The 19,164-nt window shown below is 36.9% G+C and overlaps 1 pseudogene; it reads right to left on the bottom strand.

Moving 5' to 3' along the window:
* Window positions 1-5,625: 5,625 nt before the first annotated feature.
* On the bottom strand, window positions 5,626-7,650 carry LOC122495995 (annotated as a pseudogene).
* Between the last annotated feature and the right edge of the window lie 11,514 nt (window positions 7,651-19,164).

Here is a 19,164-nt window from a genome sequence, read left to right on the forward strand (position 1 = left end):
CTTAGCATTATACTCTCCAGTTCCATCCATGTCATTGCAAATGGCAAGATTTAATTCTTTTTATGGCTGATTCCATTGTGTGTGTATTATATAATATTTTTTAAAGTTTATTTATTTGTTTTGAGAGAGATAGAGAACAAGAGAGAGAATAGGGGAGGGGCATAGAGAGCAGGAGAGAGAGAATCGCAAGCAGACTCCATGCTGTCAGCACAGAGCTCAACGTGGGGACCGATCTCAGGAAGTGTGAGATCATGACCTGAGCCAAAATCCAAAGCTGGACGCTTAACCAACTGAGCCACCCAGGTGCCTCAATATATATGACATCTTCTTTCTCTCTTCATTTGTTGATGGACACCTGGGCAGCTTCCATAATTTGGCTATTATAGAGGTGCATGTACCACTTTGAATTAGTGTTTTGTATTTTGGAGGTAAATACACAGTAGTGTAATTATTGTATCATAGGGTAGTTCCATTTTTAACTTTCTGAGGAACCTCCATACTGCTTTCCACAGTGGCTGCACCAGTTTGCATTCCAACCAACAATGTATGAGGGTTCCTTTTTCTCCACATGTTCATCAACACTTGTTTCTGGTGTTTTTGATTTTAGTCATTCTGACAGGTATGAGGTAATTGTAATTTGGATTTACATTTCCCTGATGATGAGTGATGTTGAGCATCTTTCCATGTATTTGTTGGCCATCTATATGTCTTCTATAAGCTATATTTTAATTTAGCCTATTTATTTATTGTTTTTAAAATCCAATCTTTTTTCTTTCCTATGATATATTATTTTAAGGTCAATTGATCTTAATAGATGCAAAATAAAGTCCTTAAAGATAAACTGTAACATCAAAAGAAATCATTATATCACTTTTGATAATACATAATTTGGCAAAAATGAATCAATGGCTATAGTGAACAAGCAAAATTTAAACTATTCAGTTCTATTTCTAGTTTCTTATATATTAACTATAGTTTGTGATTCAGGAACTTACAAATACGTAATTTTTATTTTATCTGCCTTCTGAATGCACTTGGATCGTACACTAATCCACCATTACTCCTATATCAGTGTGATACACTGAGAAATGTTTCAAGTAGGTTTTGGTATACATAATTAATGGTAACCAATTTTATGTGTCAAATTGAAGGGATGCCCAGATATTTGGCCAAACATTATTCTTTTATTTTTTTTCTACAATATTTGGAAGATAAAATTGATGTCATTTTATTTTATTTTTTTTGTAATGTTTATTTATTTTTTGAGAGAGAGAGAGAGAGAGAGAAACAGAGTGTGAGGGAGGCATGGACAGAGAAACAGAGGGAGACACAGAATCCGAGGGGGGGGCTCCAGGCTCCAAGCTGTTAGCACAGAGCCCAACATGGGGCTTGAACCCACAGACTGTGAGATAATGACCTAAGCTGAAGTCTGACACTTAACTGACTGAGCCACTCAGGTGCCCCTGAACATTATTCTTAATGTGTCTCTGAGAGTGTTTTTGGAAGAGATTAACATTTAGATTGGTAGACTGAGTAAAGTAAATTGTTCTCCTTAATGCGGTAGGCCTCACCAAATCGGTTCAAGGCTTGAATAGAATGAAAAGTTGACCTTTCCCTGAGTAAGAGATCATTCTTTCTGCTTGACTGCCTTTGAACTGAAACATTGCCTTTTTCTTCTCCCTGCTTTTGGACTCAAATTGCAACATCAGTTCTTGTATCTGGAACCTGACAGCATTCGGATTAGAACTAAATCATCAGCATTCCTAGGTCTCCAGGTTGCTGACCCATCCTGCAGATCTGGGGATGTGCTCACCCTCATAATCATGTGAACCAATTATTCTTCTCTGGAGAACCTTGACATATAAATATAAGAACTACCCTAAAGAATCAACACAAAGCTTTAAGAAATGTTTGTTTAGATATACAGACAGGTTTTGTTAAACTTAAAAGCAGTACACAAATCACTGAAATTTAATGACTTAAACTATTATCCATACGCTAAGAAAAATAAGGTGTAACAAGGAGAGTGTAACAGTGTGGGGCTTACTCATCTTACAGAGAGTAAGCCTTAGAAATGTTCACTTCTCAGAAAAATTAAGTGCACACGATCAGAAATTCATATGTGTGTTCACAGATTGTTCTTATGATTTTTCACAATACATGTCAAAATTTTTTTATTGATTACCATATTAGTTTCTGTTGAGTAGTAAATGATTACACATGCATAAAATCAGATATACACATTTCTTATTCATGGGTTTCTCTGTCTGGGAAGTTCAACCACATGTCTGTTCCATGTGTGGCTACCAGAAGCATGTTCTTTTAGAGGGACATAGAAGAAGTCCCAAAGATAATACATATTGGTGTCTTCTCTTAGCTTACAGGATGAGGCCTAAAACTAAAATCACATGCTGCCTTAACATCTGATAATATGGAGAGAGCCTCAAATGTAAACATAAGTTTCCCACTCCATCTACAACCACAGATAAGGTCATGTAGCCTAACAAACTTCCTTTACTCAGAGACCAGGTACAGTGTCTGCTTATCTCTTTGTAGTGGGTTTCAGTTCCCTGTCTGTTCACAGAATTATGCAAATAAGCTAATCACATCCTCCTAAGGAGCGAGGGGCACTCCTCTCTCTTGATACTATGCAGCCCACTTCCCACAGCCCTGGCTGTTCACTCCATTCCCATGTGCAACTACCACATGGCCCTGCATGGCGTGGAGTGTCTTCCATCAGACTGTGAATATATGTGACTGATACACTGCTGTCAATCCTATCTGTCCAGGCTCAAGTGTCATGTGTTTCATCATCTCTATAACCCTAGGGCAGGAATCTGTCTCTTACCAATGGAGTAATATGAGGAGATTAAAATATAACATCATATATAGGCTTATAAAAGCACGGAGTTAAGTGTTCCATATTATATATTTGGGTATTTTTCCAGATAGAGAAACACATCTATGGTTTTACAATATCAGTCATTGCACTTAAAAAATAACGTTATACCTCAACATTGCTTCTTACCATACTTCCTCTCTAAATTCTCCCTCCTGCTCTAGTTCTCTTCTCAAGGTAATGAGTACATACTTTTTCTTATGATACATCCTTAAAAGTTAATGGTATTCTTAATGTATACTGCAAAAATGGCTTCAAGTAAATTTATCTAAAAATTAGGTTTTTTACTAACTTATCCATGGTTTTGTAAAGAGTGCAAGTCAGTTGCCATCTGGAAAACAATCTGTTTTACTATGTTATTTTTGTCATTAATAATGCTCAAAAATTATTTATGTTGTAAACTAGACAGTGAGGAACCATTTGAGGCTCTGCTGTATGTATTATGTGTTTTTAGCCAGTAATTTAAATAGTGATTATTGTGTTATAATGCATCTAGACCTGTTATAAAGAGTAGCGTACAGGAGCACCTGGGTGGCTCAGTCAGTTAAGCATCTGACTTTGGCTAAGGTCATGATCTCATGGTTTGTGAGTTTGAGCCCTGTGTCAGGCTCTGTGCTGACAGGTCAGAGCCTGGACCTCACTTTGAGTTCTATGTCCCCCTCTCTTTTTGCCCCCCCCACCCCCACTCATACTGTGTCTCTCTCTCTCTCAAAAGTAAACACTAAAAATAGTAGCATACATATGAGTTATCGTTTTTTAATAATATTTCAAGGGTTATTTTGTCTATTATTAACATTTATAAACAAGTGAAGAGACAACTGGTCTTTTTGTTATGTTTTTACAGACTTTGCTATTGAAAAGCTGATATTGTATAAACCCGTTCAAAATTTATTCTATACGTAAATCTTGTACATGGCAAAATTTACACACCTATACCTTTACTGACATCCAGACTTCTGTATGACCACCATGTAGATGTCTATTAGTGATACCATTTTGGTCCAAAGCACCATTATCTCTTTCTTGCATTCTTTTAGTAACCTCCTAACTGATCTCTCTGTATCTCCTAAATGCTCTCTAGAGACTATTCTCCATCTCCTATATTCCTTTCCTTTTGAAATGCAAATCACATTATGGCACTCCTCTGCTCAAAATTCTCCACTAGCTTCCTATCTCAGAGGGAAAGCCGAAGTGCTTAAATATATGGTTTTCAATATATATGACTTCATTTGAGTAATCTAGGCTACTTTTTAAATTGTCTGTCCCTGGACCTTAGCCCAGATCAACTGAATAGGAATTTCTGAAGCAAGAGTATTTTTTAAAAAATCCTCCAGTGCTCTTGAGAACCACTGACAATTGTGATCTAGCTCCTACTTTTTTCTGACTATTCTACCACATTCTTTCTTGCTCACTCCACTCCAGCCATCATGGCCTCCTGGCTAGTTCTCAAACTATAATTGTTCTAAGACATGCACACACACACACATGCACATGCATGCACACACATGCACGCGTGCGTGAGCACACACACACACACGTACACACACAATTTCCTGCCCTGAGATTCATATTTTAAATGGTTCTAATCTGGCCTTCTTCTGGCTGTACCATTTCCTCTAAGTGGGAATCTGTGGAGACAAAGAATGTGCCAACACACTTACCATTTTAGATCACTTTTGGATTCCTGGAATCTCACAATTATCTACCAAAAAGGACCTAACCCCAGTGCCTCTTCACAGTCCTCTTCTCTGGACCATCCTCACAAAGGTAGTCCATGCCACAGGTGCAATCACTCAGAACAACTCTCTTGGTGACCATTCTGTCTGGATCCACTGACAATAATGGATTACCTGAGACAATAAGGCTGTGCATGTCATTGCTATTCTGTTCAAACAGTGGCACAGATGCAGGAAGAAAAGTGATTGGGCCATATATTGTCACCACCAAGGGCATGTCAGTAGTCAGGAATCTCTGAAATTTATGTTTATCTGCTGCAGCGTGCTGAGAGAATAAAGGTGGGCGGGTATCCCAGGTGTATTAAGACAAATCTCTCAACAGCAGAAGCAGAGTTAGGATGGAAAAAAAAAAATCCTTGCCCTTCAATGGCAGGCACATACATATGACAAGAAGCAAATTCAGACTGAGCATCTGCCCATCTGCCCTTTAATTGTAAAGGCCAACCAGTGAGGCTCTTTCCCCTTCTTCCAGTTCACCAGTTCTTCCTCCCTTCCATTCCAACAGTATGCAGTCTAGCCTACTGGCAGTATGAGAGATGATGGATCTGCTTGTCGAACTGTGGCGGCTGCTGTCCCGCCCCAGCATTTTCAGTCTCCAGAAGGAAAAAAAAACACATTTGTATTGTCCTCAGGGCGGTGAAAATGTAGACCTAACCTCCCTAACCTGGGTGAAGCAGGATGAAAAACCAGCTCCTTGTCAATCTGTTTCTGGTTAGTGTACACAGATCAGAGGGGATTCGGTGTCAGTAAACACCTGGAAATTTTGTTTCCTGGTTACTTCAGCTTTTTATCTTCTCTCCTTAAACAGTTTTCAAAATCCTAATGGAAAGTAGATGTTTTAGTAACATTTAATAGGTTATTTTTTAACTTAAGTGGCAATAGAAAAACATCCATAGTTCCCTGAGGCACATGTCAAGGCCAAGAAAGGCCTTTTGAAAAAAAAATGCAGCAAACCTCTAGGATAAAGTAGAAAACACAATTTTTGCCCAGTCAAAACCTATAGGCTCCCATCCCTAAAGTGCTGACTAGTAGCCATGGTCCATTATTCCATGTCCACTCAGGCACTGCTGACCAAATCCCACTTTTCACCCATGGTTCTGGTTCTGGTATATACGGATCAGAAGTCCATTTGGAGAAAATTAATTCATCTTATAGAGATTCGTCAGTACTGTGTCCTGAGATTTTTAGCTCCCCATCAAAACTGCACTCATGTGGCCTTAAGTACCTAAAAGCTCCTTGATATGTCCCCTGTGGCCCCACTTTATTCTCTGTTCCACTGGTTTGAACCACAACACGTCCTCTCTGTTGAAGTGCATGCAACGCAGTACCATCAGCTTAGTAAAAATTTTGAAAGGATGACCCCTCAAAACAGCTCTCTTGACGACCATTCTCTCCAGATCCACTGACAATAGATGGCCTGTGGCAATGAGGCTGTGCATCCTGTTGTCATTCTGTTTGAAAAGCAGCACAAATGCAGAAGGAAAAGTGATTGGGCCACATAGTGTCACCACCAAAGCCACATCAGCAGTTAGGAATCTCTGAAATTTATGTTTATCCCTGCAGTGTGCAGAGAATAAAGGTGAGGCTCGGAAGTGCCTGAACCCACCTGGAAGATCAGCTCCTCTTCAGCTTTCACGGGCTCAGTGTTGCCTGGGTGTCGGCTCAGCGCCAGATTCACTACTGACATCTCTGGTCATCAGCTAGTAGAGAAAATGCAATCAAGAATGTTCCTTGCTTGAAGTACTGAACCACTGAGACGGACTTCAGGCATGAAGTGTGACATATCAGCCAACCTCAGCTCCTTCAATCTCTTTTTCCCTCAATTTCTTTAAAATGCACTTCCTAGTATTAGTAAAGATCTGAAACGGAAAGTTCCAAGCATAATCTTGAAGAAGGCTTTCCTCAGGATCCCATGAAGATGTCCAAAAGTTCTTGAGGCCTCTGTATTTCTGAAATTGAATTCTTGCAGCTATGTCATGGGGGTGGGGGTGGGGGTGGGTATCTACTTCATCTGGAGACATCTCTTCCAGTCTTTCTTGTTTATATTTCTCCAACATTTTCTTCCTCAGCCTCTTCCTCCACTTTCTTGTCAGACTACTCCGGTAGTCATAGTTTCATATCCTTCCCTCTGTTCCGCTTTACTATTTTCCTCCTGAGATTCCTCTTCAATAAAATCCTCATGTCCCATGTCATCATATTCATCTTCCCCACCACTTTCCACCATCCTCATCCAAAATCTATTCTACACGCTAATTTGATATCCCTTTGGGAACCTTCTTTACCACCTTGGGACTTTCCTTCAAGAAATAGTTTGCCTCTTTCAGCTCCTCCTTAGTGGGACAGGTTAGCTCCACTGGATCTGGGATGACCTCTGTTTACAAACATTCGTGTCTATCAGGGTCTGCCTTCATTAGGATCTTAAGGTCTTCCTCCATACCAGCTACAGCATCGATAGTGGGTGTATATAGGTGGGAAGGCCCTGAACAAAGAGGCAGAAAAGGTAGTAATCCCCAGTGCTGTTCCAGCCTTCTAGTAAACCAAGAAGGAAGAGGATGGAATCTGCCACTTGAGCCATGTCTAACACAGTATGCAGATCCCTGGCCTTGCAGCTGTGAAAACCCCTGATGCTTCAATGCAGGGCATAACAGCATAAAACTATTGGTGCTACTTCACTCATTTCAGTGTAGTGTTCCAGTGTCCTTATCCTGAAGCCGTGCAAGTCCTCTGGCAGGGAAATCCTGTTGTGCAGGGACACCACCAGTACCTGATGAGGAAGGTCATCCTTGCCACCCAACTGTCTCTTCTCTGCCAGAAAGACCTCTTTCTTCTGCTTTCAGAGCTGACTGGATGATGCCTCTGGTCTATTCTACTGAGCTCTTTTCTTACCTTCTTGCTTAGGATTTTCGGTGCTAGACAGCCCTTGCTATCCCTCTGCATGGATCCTGGAACTCAATGCTGCTTGGTTTTCTGAGTTTTATTATGCTGCTTGACTGGGCCAGAAGGATGGGCTTCCATGTTGCTACTCATGTGTACCCAGTCAGCCTGTGTCAGTGTGTTTTAATCAGAGACACAAAAGCCAGTAAGAAACATTATGCAATTATGGGTACTGATAAAACCTACATAAGTCTGTAGCTCATGCATCTCCTGCTGTTTCTAATGCCTCACAGTGTCCAGTTTGGGAAGAAAGTGGAGGTGACATGAAGTGAAGGGAAGAGTAATGGCAAATTGGAATATGCAAAAGTGATCTGGAACCTATGAGATAAAACTACCAATGTTGATGAATTAGACATCCAGAAAAAATGCTGATGCACTTGACCATAAAACGTTACAAAAACCCATTTCCAGGATCTGGAGAAGCTGAAAGAAGATATCAGGCAGGAGATAAAGCATCAGCAACGTAGCTGCTCCCTCAGGCCTACAAGGCGTGTCAACACAGTCTCAACAAGGTATGTGGGTGGCAACAGCACCTAACCTTGCTTGCTAAGCATTGACATGCTGTTGTTTGACTTTGCCTTCCAAATCTTCTGCAAATTTCTCTAGGTTAGGCCAACCTTATCCCAGAACTATGAAGGCATGGGAATTCAGAAGGGAGACAGTTCTATCTGAGCTAAATCAACAGAATTTAAAGCCCCAATAATCAATTTTTGTCACCTGGGCCAATATATACAGTATTTTAAACTATACAAAACTTCCAAATAAAGGTAATGGCAAAGTGATGCTTCCTTTATAATGATGCAACGGTTCCTCATAACAATAAAAAAACTTGCTCATCTTTTCCCAAAGAGGATACAAATCATTTTAACCACCCTGGTGTAAAATATATTCCTCTCCTAGCTGAGCCACATCCCCCCTGATTTCTTATAATTCAAATTTTGATATGCGCGGTTACCTTCTATTAACACTTCTTGTGTTTGACAGGAGGGGAGTGGAAGAGGGAAAGAAATAATTTATATATAACCAAATATGCTCATATTTATATAAGGAAGAAATGCATATAATATTATAGTGCTTGTTTCTGCATCTATTCCTATGACCATAGCTGGTATTTATAATTATCTTCTTTTCCTATCCATTCATGACTCTGCCCTCAGTTACCACATTGGCTGGTTATGTTTTCCTATCTGATGGGGAGACCCAATCTTCATTTCTGAAGGCTCTGGGCCATTAGCAGTCCTACCAAATTTGGATTATTATAGTTCTATATTAACTGTAAGCATAGGATATAGGAGAACTAAAAGGCATTCCAAATTATCACCTACATTACTGTAGATGATATTACTGTAAAGTAGCAACTGAATTTCCTAAGAGAGTACAGTAAACGTGAATCTAAACATCTCACCTAGTAGAGTAAGATTCTTTAGTTTTTTAGATTCACTGTCATTAGGAACCTAAAGTGGCCAGGTAGCAAGCTCTAATGTATTTGAACCATTGTTGAGTCTTCTGGTGAAATGTTCTACCATGGGAACTAATAACTCTATTGCAGAGCCTAAAGTTCTGGGCACTTGAGGACACAAAGTATAAACTTCACTAGTGTATCATAAGGGATGATAGGAATGACTCTCATTTCCAACCATGGGAAATATATTTGTTGCCTACTATATCCAAAACTCTCAATACACATCATGCTTCTCTCTTTGTAGTGGGAGGGGCCAGATGCAGCAATTTATCTTTATGAGTCACCTCAGAATACTACCATTAGAAAGCAAGACCAAATAAGCACCATGTCTTTTATAACTTTAACTCATTTTTTTAAGTTTATTTATTTTTAGAAAGATACAGAGAGCAAGCAGGAGAAGGGCGGAGATAGAGGGAGACAGAGAACCCCAAGCAGGCTCCACACTGTCAGTGCAGAGCCTGATGCGCAGCTCAGACTCATGAACCCTGAGATTATGACCTGAGCCGAAATCAAGAGTTGGCTGCTTAACTGCTTAACTGACTGAGCCACCCAGGCGCTCCTAATTCAACTCTTGACACTGAACGCTTTCTTAAGGCAGTTAAGCAGTAACTCATCTAGATTTGTACATTTTAAGTGCATCTACAATAATAAAGACTAATTCATGCTCTTAAAAATATGATAAGATTATGAAATATTCTGAAAAGTAGCCATTAATATTTCTATAATTGTTCAAAATATATTGCTTTAAAGCGTTCTCAGTGAATAATCAGTGCATGACCCACTTAAGAAATTAATATAATCTCCACTTGCTATTTTAGCAGTTCATGGAATACACTTTCTTCATTCTTTCAACACATTTGTAGCTTGACTACTTCATGCTTGGCACACTGTGCAGAGTTTACAATAACGATCCAAATAGGTCATGTCCCAATTGTAAAGTAATTTATTTTCTGGAAGGTAAGGGGGGGGGGGATAGGGAAAAATAGGAAATAAACAAGTGAAAATACCAGAGCAAATTTCAGATAATGTGCTATGAAAAAAAAAGAGTGAGAGAGTGACTCTATGTAAAGGAAGGCACTTTGGATAGACAGAATTATTAGGAGCTTCTTTGAGGATGTGGCTTTTGAACTGGAAACTAATTGAAAAGAAGGAGACCACAGGAAAATTGAGACGAGAGCTCCAGTAAGATACTAAAGGAAGAGCAAGCTCGGTATGTTGGGGACAAAGAAACCAGTGTGAATGAAGCATAATGAGAAAAAGAAAAAGAAAGAATGAGAAGCATAATGAGTGATGCTGGATGGACGAGATCAGAAAAATCAGCTGGACCTGAAATATGCAGGACTTTATACAGCATGATAAATAATCAACATTTATTATATAAATTTGATATGTTAATTGTGTTATGCATGAGATCAGCAAAATGTAATTCACATTGTAGAAACCCTCTCTTCTGTGACTAGAAGGGGCCCTATGTGGAGACAGACAAGTTAAAACACAACAGTGGCCAAGATAAGATGTAATAATACGTTTAACATAATTTTTTTCTTTGAGAAGGAAAGAAGTAGCTATAGGATATGTTGGAAGTAGAACAAAAAGTGAAGTGTTTTGCCATTTACTGAGATGAAAAGCCTGGGTTAAATGTAGTTTTGACAAGGAGTTAAAGAAGTGGGAAGTCATAACTTACATTTGGAAATGTTAAACAGGAGATTACTACATGACATCCAAGTGAAGATATTGACTAGTTTGAACCATATAAAACTTTCTTTGCTTTTTGTTGTTGTTGTGTTGTGTTTTTTGTTTTGTTTTGTTTTGTTTTTTTGGTAAGTTAAAAACAGTCTAATGCCATCAAGTTCATGTGATTCTACACCTAATAGTGTATAGTTGCATACATGAGTCTGCGGTTCAAGGGAAAATTTCAGATTTAGAGAGATTTGGAAAGCATTGGCATACTGATGTTATCTGAAGCCAGGAAGCTAGAAGAGATCATATAGGAACAAAGTGTAAATAAAAAATAGACCTGTAGGTAAGCTAGGAGCACAATAATATTTATAGATCAAGAATAGGGGGACACCTGGGTGGCTCAGTCAGTTAAGCATCCGACTTCAGCTCAGGTCATGATCTCATGGTTCGTGGGCTTGAGTCTCCCATCAGGCTCTGTGCTGACAGCTCAGAGTCTGCAACCTGCTTCGGAATCCCCCTCTCTCTCTGCCCCTCCCCTGCTTGTGCTCTGTCTTTCTCAGTCTCTCAAAAATAAACGTTAAAACAAATGTTTTTTAAAAAAAGTCAGATGTAAAATATGAGGAACCTCAGGAAAAGTAACTGAAATGAGTCAATTGTTTTTTTGTATATTCTTTTTACAAAAAAGAAAAACATTTTTTTTTTGGTGTGATCTGATCTTCTGGCATTGCTGTTTTCCATTTCCTGTCACATTAGTAAGATAAATACACTCTTCTGGGCCACTATGAATATGAAAAGTTCGCTCTTGATTCCATACAGAACCATAGTAAGTCTTTTCAAATTTTTCCAGCTCTAGTATTTATCTACCTGCTATATTCAATGTTTTATATACTACTGCAACTTCTACCAACTATTTCATAAAGTATTGACAGTTTAGGGTAGACTTGAAAAGAAATACACAATCATAGTATCTTCCTATATCATATCTTAAAATGAATTTGACATAGAGTTTCCAAACCCATGTTTACCTCATAAATGGTGAAATATAAACTGAGCATTTCAACTTTCTGTTTTCTTCAGTAGATTGTTGACTTTCAGAATCTTCATCCAGGGCAAATGTATATTTGTTTTCTAAATTTAGGGGACATCTCTCCAATTCTTTACAGTTTGTTGCAAAAACAGTCATGTAACATGGGGATAAAAATCATTTGGGATGATATACAATCTACTAGGATGCATTTGCATAACCAAACTGAAAAAATGAACAGTAACAAGGTAACTGGTTAGCAGACAACAGGCCATTGAAATAAATTGGGTGGATGCCACTTGGCATTTCAGCATTGGAAACTCAATCCTGCCACCTCTTATAAATGTCACATTGGAACCTTAACTCTGTCAACTTGAAAAACCTCTAACTTCCCTTGAAATGTGTGATTCTTTCTTAATAAGGTAGACCTGATTCACAAACCCAACCTCATATGTCTGTGAACTATCAGAGTGTGGATGTTGGATGGGGCCTTGCCTCCCACTGGATACACCATGAAATTAGGGATTCCTTCTAAATTTAAGAGGTATTTAAATGATAGATAATCAATAACTGAAAATTACCTACTATAATGAACTTTTTTCTGTACCATCTGCATATATTCTTCTTTTTATACTTGGAAAACAATTGATTCCATGTGACATAATGCAAGTATTTTCTTACACCACTGAAACAATATTCCATTTCCAAAAGAAGACCTAAAATTTGATCAAATTTTACATCCAACCTAATTACAGCCTATCTGGGACATCCTTAGTCCTTTCTATGATAGAAAATTCCCTACAATATAGAAATGAAAGCTAATAAGGATTTGAAAATGGATAAAGTTTATAGTCCTTCATGTTTAAAACTAAGTACGAAGTTACTGACATATTTTCAAATTACCACCTCAATCACCCATTGCTAATTCTTCTGGCTTTGAGGCAGCACCTCACCTTGTCAGGCTTTTCTACTCACTGTTTTGATCTATACTTTTGTTAATGAGAATCTGTGATTTTGGTGGTCCTGCCTATAGAAATTGCAGTAACATTTGGTACTACATGCAGCTGTACTAGTGGGTACTTTAGAGGATCATCTGGGTTCTATTCTTATTCTTTATTCCATTATGTAATACTTATTCCTATGATAGTATTAATCATGCCAGTCAACATAAATATCCCTCTTTGCCTTTTGGCCTAATTGTACGAGAAGCTACACTGACTATGAGGCAATGTCAGCTTCTAAATTAATGCAGTAATAATCAATGCAATTCAACTAGTATTTTTGAAGCATCCCTTGGAAACCAAACTCCTAAATCAGTAGATTCCAGAATCATGGGAGTAAGTGCACATTTTCCCCCTAAGTAAATATTTATGTGTAATTCAACTTCTATTTTTGTTTCCTATTGTGTTCTATTAATGGTACCAAATTTTTTCAAAAAATTTAAGTTGAAAGGTTTTACAGGGTGCCTGGGTGGCTCAGTCAGTTGAGCATCCAATTTAGGCTCAGGTCATGATCTCATGGTTCGTGAGTTTGAGCCCCACATCAGGCTGTCTGCTGTCATTGGCGAATCCACTTCAGATCCTCTGTCTCCCTGTCTCTCTCTGCCCCTCCCCTCAAAAATAAATAAGCATTAAAAAGAAAAGTCTTTACTAGATGAACAAGGATATGTAATAGTAATACATTTTTTCCTTCTCTTTATAAAGAATTGACATACAATATTATTATTAGTTTCAGGTATACAATATAGTAATTTGACATTTATATGTTATGAAATGGTTACCACAGTAAGTCCGGTTACCATCTGTTACATACAAAGTTACAATATTATTTATTATATTTACTATGCTGTACATTATACCACTATGTGTTATTTATTTATAACTGAAATATTGTACCTCTTAATTTCATTCTTCCCTTTCACAGCCATCCCCCCTGCCTTCCTGTGGCAATCATCAGTTTGTTCTCTGTATCTATGAATCTGTTTCTGTTTTGTTTTCTTTGTTCATTTCTTTCATTTCACATATACAGATTTCACATATACGTGAAAATATATGGCATCTATCTTTGTCAGATATGTTTCACTTACCACAGTGCCCTCCAGTTCATCCATGTAGTCACAAATGGCAAGATTTCATTATATATATATATATATATATATATATATATATATACACACACACACACACACACATATGTATATATATATATATATAATGTGTATATGTACATATGTATATATACACACACACATATATATATACACACACACATATACACACACCATCTTTTCTTTATCCATTCATATATCAATGGACATTTAGGTTGCTTCTGTATCCCGGCTGTTGTAAATTATGCTGCAATGAACACAGGAGCACACGTGTCTTTTAAACTAGTGTTTTCATTTTTTCAGATAAATACCTGGATGGTATGGTGTTTCTATTTTTTTTACAACCCCCATACTGTTTTCCATAATGGCTATACCAATTTATTTTCCTACCAATAGTGCATGAGAGTTCCCTATTCTCCACATCCTTGGCAACACTTGGTATTTCTTATCTTTTTGATCCTAGCTAGTGTGAGGTGGTATCATTTTGGTTTTGATTTGTATTTCCCTGAAGGTTAATTATGGTGAACATCTTTCATGTGCCTATTGACCATCTATATGTCGTCTTTGGAAAAATGTCTACTCAGGTTCTCTGCCATTTTTTAAATTGTTTGGTTATTTGATATTGAATTCTATGAGTGCTTTATGTATTTTAGATGCTAAGCCCTGATCAGATATATCATTTGTGAATATCTTCTCCAATTCAATAGGTTGTTTTTTTTTTCATTTTGTTGATGATTTACTTTGCTGTGAAAAAGCTTTTTAGTTTGAAGTAGTCCAGTTTGTTTATTTCTGATATTCTTGTCCTTGTCTGAGGAGGCAGATCTAAAAAAATAATGCCAAGACTTATATTAAAGAGTTATTGCTTATGATGCTTCCAGGGGTTTTATAGTTTCAGGTCTTACATTCAGGTCTTTAATCCATTTGGGGTTTATGATTGTAGATGGTGTAGGAAAGTACTCCAGTTTCATTCTTTTGCACGTGGCTGTCAAGTTTCTCCAATATCATTTATTGAAGAAACTATCTTTTTATCATTGTTCATTCTTGATCTTTTGTTATAGATTAGTTGACCACATAAGTATGGGTTTATTTCTGGACTCTCTATTCTGTTCCATTGATCTATGGGTCTGTTTTTATGACAGTACCATACTGTTTTGATTACCAATCCCTATAGTATAGTTTGAAATCCAGCAACATGATACTTCCAGCTTTCTTCTTCTTTCTCAAGATTGTTTTGACTATTCAGGGATGGAAATTTCTCAAATATTGATTGCTAATTTAAAACACATTTTACAGCCTATAGGCCAGCATCATAACCTTGCAAGGTTCTCTCTTACATGTAAATCCATACTGAATCTTCAAAATCCATATGTGTTTATAGAGTTATTCACTTCTAAGATAAATGAGACTAATGAATGCCATGGACACCAGTTGATGTTTGCTATAAAGGTAATTATTTGGTCAGGTACATATTTTAGAGAACTTAAAAAAGGCATAATACATGCTTCTGTATATACTTAGTGGTGCTGGAAGAATGACAGTGGGTAAAACAAGCAAATACAAATTTTAATATTCAAAGGCTAACATGGGAACACCTGTTTGGGAAAGTTTAATTCTGGGGTTTGGGTCCTAGCTATAGTGGAATGAGATATGGGAAATAAAAATGGGTAACTTTCTATTATATTTAGAATTTTTATCTTGTATGGGAGAGGGAGAGATTTTAAATATCTAGAACTATTCAAATTGAATAGTGATACGTAGTCCCCCTAGTTGCTTTGTACAACAGATGGAACAGAAGCTCTGGAAATAACAGGTGATCAAAAGGAAGAGTAATAGAATAACACATGCTATTCCTGGCTTTAAAAAAAATGGCCGCTAAGCTAGTGTATTAGACTATAGCTCTGACAGTTTAATTGGAAAGCACTTTTAGGAAATTTATTTTAGTTCTCCAATATCAAGTAATATGTGCTTATCCTGATCACCTGTGTAGTTGCCTACCTCTGAGATGACCTCCAGTGATCCCCACCTCCTTGTATTCATACCACTGTATATTCCACTCCCAGTTTGTAGTAGGGTTGACATATGTAATCAGTAGGATATGACAGATTGATGTTATATAACTTTTGAAGTTATTTTATGAAAAATACTGTGGTTTGCATCTTGGTCGATTTCTCTCTTTTGCAGCACTCACTTACAGAGAGAAGCCAGCTGCCATGTAGCATAGCTCAATGCTGGATCACATGTGATAAACAACTGGGTCCTTCAACCACTGGCCGTATGAGTGAGCTATCATGAAAGCAGATGGTCTAGTTTCAGTCAGACTTTCATATGACGGCAGCCCTGGCTGACAACTTGACAGAAACCTTATAAAAGACCCTCCTGAATCAGGATCAGCTATTTAAACCACTATTGGATTTCTGATCTCTATGTGAGCTAATAAATGTTCATTGTTTCACACTGTTGAATTTGGGGGCAAATTACACAGCAATAGGAAAGTAATTAAATCTATTTGATAGATTATCTAGAAAACTTTATAGAGCTATATTGATAACTACTGCTAGAAGTCTACAGTCCTGCTGATGATTTTTGACTATTGACTTCAAATCCTTGAAATATCAGGCTTAACGAAGATGATTAATTTTTAGCAATAAGCCAAAGTGGGATAGATCTTGTGAAAGAAGTTTTAGTATGCAATAGCAAGAAAATATTAAAGCATAATTAATATCTGTTAGTGGAAAAAGAGGCTTTAGAAAACACCCAGTGAAATCACTTGTTTTATATTAAGATAATTGGTTAAAAACTGAGCTTCTGGCTCACATCATGATTGGCTTAGATACTTAAGGCCTTATTGGTCCTACATAATTGCTGAATTATATCTAAAAAGAGGGTTTAACTCATGGATTATTTAATTCCAATATAATTTTTTTTAATTCTCTATTAGTTGAATTTTTTCCAACGTGAATCCTAACATTTGTAGTAATGCAACATACAGAAATATAGTTTTCTTTATATTTTTATCCTTTTAGTAATGAGCACACAGATAGGTACCTCTATTGTAGATGCATAAGGTTGTGAGTAGTTCAGTATATCTGCGGTATTTACCATTTGATGAAGTTTTGCAAATTATACCAACTTATTTTAGTAGTTTAATTAGGCCCACTATAAATACTTTTTGAATGGGATTTAATTGTATTGCTAATCTCTGATTGACATAGGATTACTATTATTTTAACAGCTGCCATAAACTTCCTTAAATTCCTTTGGGTGAAATATGTTTTTCCAAAGACTGTGTGAAAGAAAAATCACCTGAAAGGCAGAATGAATTCTAAAATGCCAACTCCTACGGTTTCTATTTTAAAGACATCTTAATAGTTATAAAGAACCACTTAGGAAAGATATAAATACATCTATCTCTGCCTTCAGGTCTACTAAGCAAATTACCTCTAAAAATACTAAAGATCCCTTAGCTGAATTATGACAAGTTGCTAAATAATTTATAGGAATGTGTGTGTGTGTGTGTGTGTGTGTGTGTGTGTGTATAGTGTAAAAGCTCATACTAAAAAGTCTTTTATTTGGATTTTTTTCTGGTACATTTTCATACATGTTTTAAGAATCAGGTAATAGATATGTGAAAGTATCTGTAAGTAGCAGAGAGCCTTGGAACCTGTGACTTTTTGAAAATATGTGGTGAGAAAACTGCTTCAGTGAGAAGGGTGGGTATCTTGTCATTGATTGAGAGATCATATCACAAGTGGCTTTGCTACTTGGAAATAATGCAGAGCAAAAAAAAATGCCATGGGTAATTTACAATAAACAATAAAAGAAAGCATACTAGAATCCAGGTGCTTGCTCTTCCAACCTCATCTTTGGTTAAACACAGAAATTTGATGGTGGTTGGATGATTAAACTAGAATGCATGTCTGGAAATGAGGGTAATGCCAATAAAACTGGTACCTATTGTATTGTCGTGACCCTATTTTCTGTGAAGGATAATACAGGGAAAGCTTAGCATCAAAATGTTTATTATAATGATACAATCACAGTGACTACCACCTGGCGCTCAGAAGCAGTGGCTTTATGCACCTACCATTTACAAAGCTAATTTTGCATTTTTGTTAAAGGTGATCTATAGCTTAAGAGAAAATGGTAAGTATTGTAATTTATTAGTAGTATTCTCCTAAACACCAACAGGACAAGATCATTGCAGTTTCTACTTACTCATCTGTCAGGGTTTTGCAAGTACACTTATAAGGTTTTTTAACCATAACACCTGCACCTAGAACCTTACAAAGTGTATGTTATGCTAAATATACTTAAGCTTTTCGGGTTTCTGCACCTATGCTCGATATGCGTTGTATGTTAAATAGCAGTAGAGACGGGCGTCCCAAATTAGCCTGTTAAGTTTGCTGAGTTTAAAACAAAATACTGACATGTATCTTCTGCATTTTAAAAATCTAACAAATACTATGCATGGAGGTGATTAAATCTGAAATCTATTTTTAAGTGTTCCTCTTCTCTCCTTTGCGTTTCATTTTGATGGAATACCTTCTGCTTCCATCCATTTCCATTGATAGTATCCCTCTTGCAAGCCCATGGAAAAGAGTGTTTTCTAGCTAAAAACATTTTTTAAAAGGAGTTTTGGCTTATTGCCATAACTCTTGTTTGAATAACTGATATTGATGGTGGTTAAAATACTAGGATTATATTGAGAATTTAATGTATCAAGTCACATTTCAATTTCTTTATGTGTTTCTTTTACATTTTATATGGACATTTTAATGTCTGCTCCCTCAGCTAGGGAAGCTCTGCCAACAGCAACACAAGGAAAGCATTACATGGATTTTTCTACTCACCTGTATTCTGTGTTCTGTGTGCCTGACAAATCTGAATTATGTGTCTTTGGGGCAAGACTGAATCTAATTTTCTGTATTTCCCTTTTGTAGCACCACATTAATGTAGAGATTGTGTGTGTATGTGTGTGTGGGGGGGTGTTTGGTAGGTAACAAATTTATAATATAAATTTAAAACTCTAGCTTGTTACTTTTTCTTCGCTTTTTTTTCTTTCATTGTTTTTGAAGGCTTTCCATATATTTCATTTTCAAATATCATTTATATGTATATTTGATCTGAATTTTTCTGAAGTTAGTATTAGAATACAACCATATTTAAACATTATGTTTGTATTTGCTATAAGAACAAAAGAATTAAACAAGATTTTTTTAATTCTCAGAAATATTAGAAAATAACAAAAATTGTAACTAGAATTTGACTGTTTCTCTTCAGGTGGCCTTTTCCCAACTTTCAATGATGTGCAATGAATTCTAT

The sequence above is a fragment of the Prionailurus bengalensis genome, chromosome F2 (assembly GCF_016509475.1).
Source record: "Prionailurus bengalensis isolate Pbe53 chromosome F2, Fcat_Pben_1.1_paternal_pri, whole genome shotgun sequence".
Classification (NCBI taxonomy): Eukaryota; Metazoa; Chordata; class Mammalia; order Carnivora; family Felidae; genus Prionailurus; species Prionailurus bengalensis.